This window comes from Palaemon carinicauda, chromosome 14, assembly GCF_036898095.1.
Source record: "Palaemon carinicauda isolate YSFRI2023 chromosome 14, ASM3689809v2, whole genome shotgun sequence".
Lineage (NCBI taxonomy): Eukaryota > Metazoa > Arthropoda > Malacostraca > Decapoda > Palaemonidae > Palaemon > Palaemon carinicauda.
In genome coordinates, this window is record NC_090738.1 from 117,386,525 (window position 1) to 117,397,361 (window position 10,837).

At 42.0% G+C, this 10,837-nt stretch overlaps 1 protein-coding gene across 1 annotated transcript in view; it reads left to right on the forward strand.

Moving 5' to 3' along the window:
- Positions 1 to 1,684: 1,684 nt before the first annotated feature.
- LOC137653638 (transmembrane protein 222) overlaps positions 1,685 to 10,837 on the forward strand; it is an 84,452-nt gene continuing 75,299 nt past the window's right edge. Inside the window, exon 1 of the mRNA XM_068387212.1 lies at positions 1,685 to 1,822. The gene's annotated coding sequence lies outside the window, so the exon portion shown is untranslated. The remainder of the gene's footprint in view (positions 1,823 to 10,837) is intronic.

Here is a 10,837-nt window from a genome sequence, read left to right on the forward strand (position 1 = left end):
ACATAGCCTCAAGCAAGAGAACTCAAACCTAAGATGGTGGAAAACCAAGGTACAGAGGCTATGTCACTAACCAAGACTAGAGAACAATGGGTTGATTTTGGGGTATCTTTCTCCTAGAAGAGTTGCTTACCATAAGCATATAGTCTCTTCTATCCTCACCAAGTGGAAAATAGCCAGTGAACAATTATAGTGCAGTAGTTAACTTCTCGATTAAAAAGAAATTTCCTGTTATCTTAATGTTGCTAGGTGTATGAGAAAAGAGGAGAATGTGTAAAAAAAAAAAAATAGGCTAGACTCTTGTAAGGAAAGTAGAAATGAGCCTCACCGAGAGAGGGATCCAATGTAATACTATCTGCTCGGTAAAAGGACCCAATAACTCTTGCAGTAATATCTCAACGGGTGACTGGTGCCTTGCCTAGCTACTACCTAATATACAGTACTTCCATTCCCGCTTTCTTTTCTTCCTTCTTGTTGTCCCACCTCTTTTAACTTTTACTTGATGGTGCAACTACTGTACCTGGTTTTCACCCTGTTGAACCTGGCGCTGAATGGCCTCAAGTCCAAATTCATAAATCCAGTCCAAACGCAACTGTATCGTATTTGTATAAAGTATATCGCTTTGCTCTGCACTTCCCTATTTCATAAATACATATTGCTTTTTTTCAAAAAATATACTCTCTCTCTCTCTCTCTCTCTCTCTCTCTCTCTCTCTCTCTCTCTCTCTCTCTCTCTCTCTCTCTCTCTCTCTCTCTCTCTATGTATATATATATATATATATATATATATATATATATATATATATATATATATATATGTGTGTGTGTGTGTGTGTGTGTGTGTGTGTGTGTGTGTGTGTGTGTGTGTATGTGTATATAAAACATTATGTGCCTATGTAAACTCCATCTTTTTGTTCCTAACTATTTAAAGTTGTGGTAGTCAATGTGGTAACCTCCCTGACTGGCGAATGCCAGACTAGGGTTCTAGTCCAGCTCAAACTCGTTAGTTTCTGTGGTCGCTGTAACCTCTCCATCCTTGTGAGCTAAGAATGGGGTGTTTAAAGGAGCCTATAGGATTACCAGACCCTCTTTGATCCTAGCTTGGTTGGAGAGGGGGCTTGGGCGCTGACTATAAGTATATATGGTCAGTCTCTAGGGAATTGTCCTGCTCGATAGGGCAATGTCGCTGTATCTTGCTTCTGCCATTCATAAGTGACCTTTAAACCTTTGAACCATTAACATTACTTAATAAATAATAGAAGATATTATGCCAAACCATAGTTTACTGTAACTAACGTATACATATGTTTCTTCTTGATATTACTATATTCAAGGATTATTGTTTTTATTGTATTTTCCTAAACCTCCGGCACGAGTGTGATTCGTTTTTTACTTTTTATAGTTTTTAAATGAAATATTTATATTAATATTGTTACTATTCTTAAAATATAATTTTTTTATTATTTTCTTGTACTTAATCCATTTTCTTCTTTTTCTCACTGGGCTACTTTCCTTAATGAAGCCCTTAGGTTTATAGCATCCTGCTTTTCCAACTAGGGTTGCAGCTTAGCAAGTAATAATAATAATAATAATAATAATAATAATAATAATAATAATAATAATAATAATAATAATAATAATAACGCTTGCTATCCGACCTTGGAATGAGCCTCCTGAAGGTAAAGGCAAGAAGAAGAAGATTTTCACCTGTCGCGTTAATGTAAACATCAAGAAAATGGGAATTTCTCAAGTAGTTAAGACGCCGATCCGATATTAACGAGACCTTACGATTTTGTCATACCTGTTTAAAGAGTAATACTTTCCACGTAAGTATCCTGGTTTCACATTTTTCTGTTTGTGTGTATTTTGATGTCTTTGACAAACAGCTTCTACACATGACTTCATTAGATATCAGGGCAGAGCGGCTGCCGTGTGTAGAACTCGACGTATAATTTACACGTTACAGGTGTAATACAGAAATCCTTTACAGATCGTAAGTTATCAGTATTTCGTGCTTGATCTAAAGCAATGTAGCATGGCATAGTGAATGCAACCTAAGTCAGGGGTTTCGGCCCCGAATCCATAGTACCCACCACAGATTAGGCCATTTGCCAGTTTGGTAGGAGCCCTTGTATATCAGCGGCCAGTTCCTCACACTTCCATTACAGTTGGACATCAACTAACCTGATTTTTCCCCCCTAACTTAACCTACAAGCCGTGTCCTTGCCTACTGACCCACCTTACACTGCTGCATTCTAAGTTAGCCACAATAATACATACAGGTGGCCACTATCATACATACACCCCGTTTTAGGAGGTTTGGTATTTGTTTACAAGACCACGCTCTCCTTATGCTGCCAAATTATGCAAAGCTATTGTTTTCATCTATTACGTTTTCATAATTGAATAAAATTCACTGGTAGAATGTAGTTTGTTGGGACAGGTGATATCTCTTATTACTTGTCAAATCAATTTTCTTTATTGGGAAAATATTCTTTATTATGATCTGATATACCATAATATGAAGTTATTTTATCATTTCACATAATATTATGATTTACCGTTAACACAGCAATATTTTCTAAGTTCAGCTCTGTCCGCACACAAGTCATGGGTAGCTCCTGCTTAACTTCAAAATTTCCCAATAGATTAGAGCCCGTGTCATTCCAAGTAAAGAAGTGTTCGTTTTTACCATCAATGCTGACCCATCTATATACATTCTTACCTTCATTGAAATGTTAGGTAGGGTAGAGGTCATTATAATGCATCGGTTGCTAAAGCCATTGCCAAGTTACTCGATCGTAAAATTTCCCCCCAAGCATTGCTGACTGCCTGACTAAAATAACACCTGTAGTGTGGCGCTCCGTTCGCCTATCAGCTGGTGGCGCAAGCTTGAAAATTTATTGATGTTGGGACTTATGTTTTTGCTACTCTCTTTGCATCAATTCTATCCCCTGAATGTAGATCTAGGGTTGGTGAATCCCTTAATAGAGATTTAGCTAGAATTAGTGCATGGTGCAAATTATGGGGTATGAAGTTGAATCCTAACAAAACTCAAAGTATGATTGTAAGTAGGTCAAGGACGGTGGCTCCTCAACATCCGGATCTCAGTATTGATAATGTTTCTTTAAATATGTATGACACTTCCAAAATTTTAGGTGTGATTCTCGACAGTAAATTTACTTTTGAGAAACATATAAGGTCTGTGTCTTCTTCAATTGTACAAAAAATAGGCTTATTGAGAAAGTCTTTCAAGATTTTCGGTGATCAATCTATTCTGAAGAAGTGTTTTAATTCTTTCATTCTACCTTGTTTTGAGTATTGTTCTCCTGTCTGGTGTTCAGCTGCTGATTCTCGTCTTAATTTGTTGGACAGAAACTTACGGTCTATTAAATTTCTTATTCCTGATCTAGATATTAATCTTTGGCACCGTCGTTCAATTAGTTCATTATGTATGTTGCATAAGATTTTTTCAATATTAAACTTACCCGATAATCATGTAGCTGTCAACTCTGTTGCCCGACAGAATTCTACGGAAGGGATACGCCAGCGATCGCTATACAAGAGGGGGGTGTACTCACAAGCGCCACCTGTGGCCAGGTACTGCAGTACTTCTTGATGACACCACTTCAATTTTTCCTCTGTCGTGCTTCCGGCAAGACGTTCATGGATACGCTTATAATTTTGGAGTCTTGTTCACGGTTTTTGGTGAAGTATTGCTCTAAGATTTCAGCTTTCGCTATTCAGGAAGTTCTATTATTAGCTTAGCTAGCTTTTGGAATTAATTTGATTAATTATGGTGACGAAGAGAGTATGAACTCTCTTTCACCTTTAAATGGCCGACCCTTCCCTTAGACGGAAGTGTTGGTGTCTAAGAGAGTATAGACTCTCTTTCTTAATTTTGCTTAACAAAAGTTATAGATTTATTTTATATCTCTCCGCCTTTTATAGGCCTCTTCGATTAACTTCCTTTTATTATAAAATTATTAAAATTAATTTTTATATTTGTTTATATTCGACCTTTCCTAATAGTAGGCGGTCTTTTCTTGTACCGAAGTTAATTAACATTGAGCCCGTCATTTCGGTTTTACCTGTTAACATATTATGCTATTTTAATGTTTTTGAAAGAATTTCTTTGATAGTCTCGTACTGTTTCAAAGTTGAACTAACGTTTTGTTTTGTCTCTGCAGTTGTTGACGTTCAGAACGTTCAACTTGCGCTCTATCGTTACGATAGAGAGAGAATTTTCACGGTGTCACGTTGCAGTAAGAGTAAACCGTTTATAACGTTTTGTTCATTCTTTCTTAGCTTAATGGTTTTAATTCTAATAAAGGAACTTTTTATTTGGGAAATCTTTCAGTTTTTTTCCTTTAACAATAATATGTTTTAACGAGTATATATGATTGGGCTCTTCTCTCAGGTTCTAAGTCTAGAGAGAGAGAGAGAGATAGAGACGGAGGGAGAGAGAGCTGGATAAACGTTTCGTTCAAGCGAGTAACGTTGTTATCGTTTTTGCTCTTCTCCCTAGTCTCTTTAGGGGAAGAAGGTAAACGTTTCTAGAGTTTATTCTTGTTCTCAAGCTTTATGCGGTGAGAGATTTTAAACGTAGTTTATTTGATCTAGTGTTTAGTCTCTTTCCAGCCACTGAATTATTTATCTTTCATTAGATTTTTCTGTTACATTGTAATTCTGTTTTCGCAATTACTAACTTTTAAAGAAGGATAGAATTGCGTGTTTCAGGTACAAACCACTTAAAGTTTCGAGTTCAGTGAAATAAGTGCAAACAGAAATTCAAAAGTGATAAGTGATTAGCGCAAAGTGTGTCAGTGTTGTGCGTGAGGGTACTTCTTGCGTGCCAGTCGTCCTCCCAGTCCGGGACCTCTTGCAAGCTCCCAAGCCCAGGGGAGAAGCAATGTCGAAGGGCAAAAGGGTTCGGCAGGCCTTGATCGGCGCACAGAAGTATCCTCGGTGGTTGCGGGCGTGTCTTACAGAGACCGTCACTCCCACCCGCAGACGATTGAGCCCTTATTTTACTCGTCTGCAGAAGAAATTTTGGGGAGATAACGCTGGACTCAGGTCTCAAGACCTCTTAAACGTAAAGTCCAGACCTCTAGAGTTCAACAACCCGGATGCAGTCATTGGGTTAGCTCTGACTCTCCGCAGTCATCAGGTGACTGCACACCTCCTAAGAGAGGTAAGGTGATGCCGCAACAGACCTCATCTTCTGTTAAGGCTTTGCCTCAGCAGACCTTAGCGTCTGCCGACCCCAAGATGACTTTGCTGCAGTCCATGCAGTCACAGCTTGCGGTCTTAATGCGTGAGTGTCAGGCTGAGAAGGTTACACCTCCTCCTGCGATCGCTCCGCCTCACCGCAGTCCAGTCTGCCAGGCGTACGATGTTGAGGTTCCTCAGGATACCTTACCGCGTACTGAGTTGCCAGTTACCAGCGGTGTGCAGCAACCTCCGCCTTCCTTAAGGCAACCTCAGCAATGGGAGCAGGAATCTTATGCCTTACTTCCTCCGCTTCCGCTTGCGGTTCCACCAGCGAGGCAACAATCTCTTGAGGTACGACAACCTCTTCCATCAATGAGGCAGCCACCTCAGCACTCGCTGCAGCTTAGGCTAGCACCTCAGGAACCTCAACTCGCGAGACAAGAACTGCGTTCTGCGCAGCCGCTACCTCAACTCTCGCAGCTCACACCTCAGGAACCTTAACTCGTTCCTCAGGAACCTGCTACTGCGCATCCGCAACCCTTACAGCAAGCGCAACTCTTGAGGCAGCAACCTCATGCTATGAGTCAGCCACCTCAACGCATGCATCTGCCACTTTCTCCTCAACTTGAGCCTCTTCCCATTCAACTTGGAAATAACAAATGACAATAATAACACCTCATTACTTTCATAACTTGCATTTGTAATCATATACATGTATGCCTACACAAACATTATGATAATGGAGGTTATTTGTATTACTTATATAAAAATATATATGTATTCCTTGCAATATATTTTTAACAATATCGCAAAATATGGCAAAAATATCTTCAAAACAAAAATGAATCATGAGTTATGAATGTAAGGTAAATATTATGTTGATATTAAAACCCCATGCAAGCATGCATGAAGTAATGCAGTGTTGCCAACAGGGCGAGTTTCCCTTTCCTGAGGTGAAGTAGATTATAGTACATTTAGTGTAGCTTAATTCTACGTTTATCATGCCGGCTATCAAATTCATCAACAAAACAGTCTAAATCAATTCCCTCGGCACGTGCACTTTCAATGGACGGTAATGCGATATTACTCACTCTAGCACTGGTCATGGAATTTCTGAGAAATGTTACACGCCATGCAACACGCTCTGCTTACCTTACAGCATGCTCTACATACAGCATGCTCTGCATATAGCATGCTCTGCATACAGCATGCTCTGCATACAACATGCTCTGCATACAGCATGCTCTGCATTCAGCATGCTCTGCATACAACATGCTCTACATACAGCATGCTCTGCATACAGCATGCTCTGCATACAACATGCTCTGCATACAGCATGCTCTGCATTCAGCATGCTCTGCATACAACATGCTCTGCATTCAGCATGCTCCGCATACAACATGCTCTACATACAGCATGCTCTGCATACAACATGCTCTGCATACCTTACCGCATGCTTCTCAGTCACACATCTTTGGTTGTTGCCAACTCACTAGACTGTCAAGCAGTTTCATAACGTTGCCTTCTAGTCTGCTGCTTTTGCACCATTGAAACCCTCACTGAGAGAACTTAGCTTTTCTCGGATATGGTCCCTGTAGATGAGAAAGTGCTTTTCTCCCTCCTTCTGATATTCCCTTGAGGACTCTGTCATTTGGAGAGGAGCCTTTAGCTGCGTAGCCTCCTATGGACTTTTATTTAAGCATAACATGCTTCCAGGGAAGGTAATGGTTCCACTTCAGTCACTAACCCCGTCTGTTACCACACCTGCTCCCATAGACCTTGAGCTGTGTTGCAAGACATGCAGTCCAAGCTTAGTCCTTGTTAAAGGATTTTTTATTTACGGAGTCAGTGTGTCACTGGGAAGACGTTCAACAACCAGCAGAAGTGACTTGTTGTGACGCAGTGCGGCAACCTCAGCAACCCGATAAGGAGTTGTCTGTACGACCCAGACAGTCTAGACAGCTTCGGGTTGTCACTGTACTTCCTCGCTTCCCCATGGTTGACAGTTCACAGACTGTGCAGCAGTACCATGATCTTGTGTCCGACTCTGTCAGACGACTGGCTTTTAAGAGCTCCCACAAGTCGTCGCTGTCTGGAGATTCTCAGATGGACTATGGATCTGACCAAGGAACTGGGCCTCCTGGTCAATTTTGAGGAGTCTCAGCTCATCCCATCCCAGACCATTGTCTCCCTGGGTATGGATCTTCAGAGTCGAGCTTTTCGGGCTTTTCCGTCGGCCCCAAGGATCTTCCAAGCCCTAGAATGCATCCAGAGCATGCTGAGAAGGAACCGATGCTCAGTCAGGTAGTGGATGAGTCTAACAGGGACACTTTCATCGCTGGCCCTGTTCATCGTGTTAGGGAGACTCCACCTCCCCCCCTTCAGTATCATCTAGCTGCTCACTGGATAAAGGACATGACGCTAGAGACGGTCTCAGTTCCTGTTTCCGAAGAGAGGAGGTCTTCTCTCGCGTGGTGTAAGAACAGCTTTCTTCTCAAGGAAGTCTACCTTTGGCTGTTCAGAAACCCGACCGCCGTCTCCTCTCGGACACATCAGACACGGGCTGGGGTGCGACTTTGGACGGACAGGAATGCTCGGGAACATGGAATCAGGAGCAAAGGACACTTCACATCAATTGCAAGGAGTTGTTGGCGGTTCTTCTGGCCTTGATAAACTTCAAGTCCCTCCAGCTTAACAAAGTGGTGGAGGTGGACTCTGACAACACCACAGCCCTGGCTTACATCTTCAAGCAGGGAGGGACTCTTTCGTGAAGTTGTTCTAGATCGCAAGGGACCTCCTCATCTGGTCTAAAGATCGAAAGCTCACGCTGGTAACGAGGTTCATTCAGGGCGGTATGAATGTCATGGCAGATCACCTCAGCCGGAAGGGTCAGGTCATCCCCACAGAGTGGACCCTTCACAAGAATGTTTGCAGCAGACTTTGGGCCCTGTGGGGTCAGCCAACCATAGATCTGTTCGCTACCTCGATAACCTAGAGACTCCTGTTGTATTGTTCTCCGATTCCAGACCCAGCAGCAGTTCACGTGGATGCTTTTCTGCTGGATTGGTTCCATCTCGACCTGTATGCATTCCCGCCGTTCAAGATTGTCAACAGGGTACTTCAGAAGTTCTCCTCTCGCAAAGGGACACGGCTGACGTTGGTTGGCTCCGCTCTGGCCCGCGAGAGAATGGTTCTTAGAGGTACTGCAATGGCTGGTCGACATTCCCAGGACTCTTCCTCTAGGAGTGAACCTTCTACGTCTACCTCACGTAAAGAAGGTACACCCAAACCTCCACGCTCTTCGTCTGACTGCCTTCAGACTTTCGAAAGACTCTCAAGAGCTAGGGGCTTTTCGAAGGAGGCAGCCAGAGCGATTGCCAAAGCAAGGAGAACATCCACTCTCAGAATCTATCAGTCTCAAGGGGAAGTCTTCCGTAGCTGGTACAAGACCAATGCAGTTTCCTCAACCAGTACCACTGTAACCCAGATTGCTGACTTCCTGTTATATCTAGGAAAGTAAGATCCCTTTCAGCTCCTACGATCAAGGGTTACAGAAGTATGTTGGCAGCGGTTTTCCGCCACAGAGGCTTGGATCTTTCCACCAACAAAGATATACAGGACCTCCCTAGGTCTTTTGAGACCTCAAAGGAACGTCGGTTGTCCACTCCAGGCTGGAATCTAGACGTGGTCCTAAGGTTCCTTATGTCATCAAGATTTGAACCTCTCCAATCAGCCTCTTTTTAGGACCTCACATTAAAAACTCTTTTCCTCGTGTGCTTAACAACAGCTAAAAGAGTAAGTGAGATCCACGCCTTCAGCAGGATCATTGTTTTCACATCTGAAATGGCTACATGTTCCTTGCAGCTCGGTTTTTACTAAACGAGCTTCCTTCACGTCCTTGGCCAAAGTCGTTCGAGATCCCAAGCCTGTCCAACTTGGTGGGGAATGAACTGGAGAGAGTACTTTGCCCAGTTAGAGCTCTTAGGTACTATCTAAAAAGGTCTTAACCTTTACGAGGACAATCAGAAGCCTTATGGTGTGCTATCAAGAAACCTTCTTTTCCAAGTTCTAAGAACTCAGTTTCTTACTATTCAGGCTTCTGATTAGGGAAGCACATTCTCATCTGAAGGAAGAAGACCTTGCTTTGCTGAAGGTAAGGACACATGAAGTGGGAGCTGTGGCTACTTCAGTGGCCTTCAAACAGAGCCATTCTCTGCAGAGTGTTATGGATGCAACCTATTGGAGAAGCAAGTCAGTGTTCGCATCATTCTATCTCAAAGATGTCCAGTCTCTTTACGAGTACTGCTACACCCTGGGACCATTCGTAGCAACGAATGCAGTAGTAGGCGAGGGCTCAGCCACTACATTCCCATAATCCCATAACCTTTTAACCTTTCTCTTGAATACTTTTTATGGGTTGTACGGTCGGCTAAGAAGCCTTCCACATCCTTGTTGATTTGGCGGGTGGTCAATTCTTTCTTGAGAAGCGCCGAGGTTAAAGGTTGTGATGAGGTCCTTTAGTATGGGTTGCAGCCCTTGATACTTCAGCACCTTAGAGTTGTTCAGCCTCCTAAGAGGAACGCTGCGCTCAGTAAGGAAGACGAACTTATTTAAGGCAGAGTAATGGCTCAAGTCGACTTCCTTACCAGGTACTTGTAATTTCATTGTTATTTTGAATAACTGATAATATGAAATACGGGATACTTAGCTTCTTGATATACATGTACACTGGTTTTCACCCACCTCCCTGGGTGTGAATCAGCTACATGATTATCGGGTAAGTTTAATATTGAAAAATGTTATTTTCATTAGTAAAATAAATTTTTGAATATACTTACCCGATAATCATGATTTAATTGACCCACCCTTCCTCCCCATAGAACCAGTGGACCGAGGAAAAATTGAAGTGGTGTCAACAAGAAGTACTGCAGTACCTGGCCACAGGTGGCGCTTGTGAGTACACCCCCCTCTTGTATAGCGATCGCTGGCGTATCCCTTCCGTAGAATTCTGTCGGGCAACAGAGTTGACAGCTACATGATTATCGGGTAAGTATATTCAAAAATTTATTTTACTAATGAAAATAACATTTTTCATAACTCTGACCATCCTTTACATTCAGATCTCCCTGGACAATTCTATCCTGTTCGTAATACTAGGCAGGCAGTTAATTCTAATAGCCAGGCCTTCTCCATCACGAGGCTCAATACTACGCAGTACTCTAGAAGTTTTATTCCAGCTGTTACCAAGTTTTGGAATGATCTTCCTAATCGGGTGGTTGAATCAGTAGAACTTCAAAAGTTCAAAGTTGGAGCAAATGCTTTTTTGTTGACCAGACGGACATGAGTCTTTTTATAGTTTATTTATGACATATTTCTTTTTGATGTTGTTAATAGTTTATATATGACATGTCTGTTTTGACGTTACTTATTTTAGAATGATTTATTGTTAATTTGTTCTCTTCATTTATTTATTTCCTTATTTTCTTTCCTCACTGGGCTATTTTTCCCTGTTGGAGCCCCTGGGCTTATAGCATCTTACTTTTCCAACTAGGGTTGTAGCTTGGATAGTAATAATAATAATAATAATCCCAACAATCCACATTCTTATCCATTTGTTAAAATTTTAG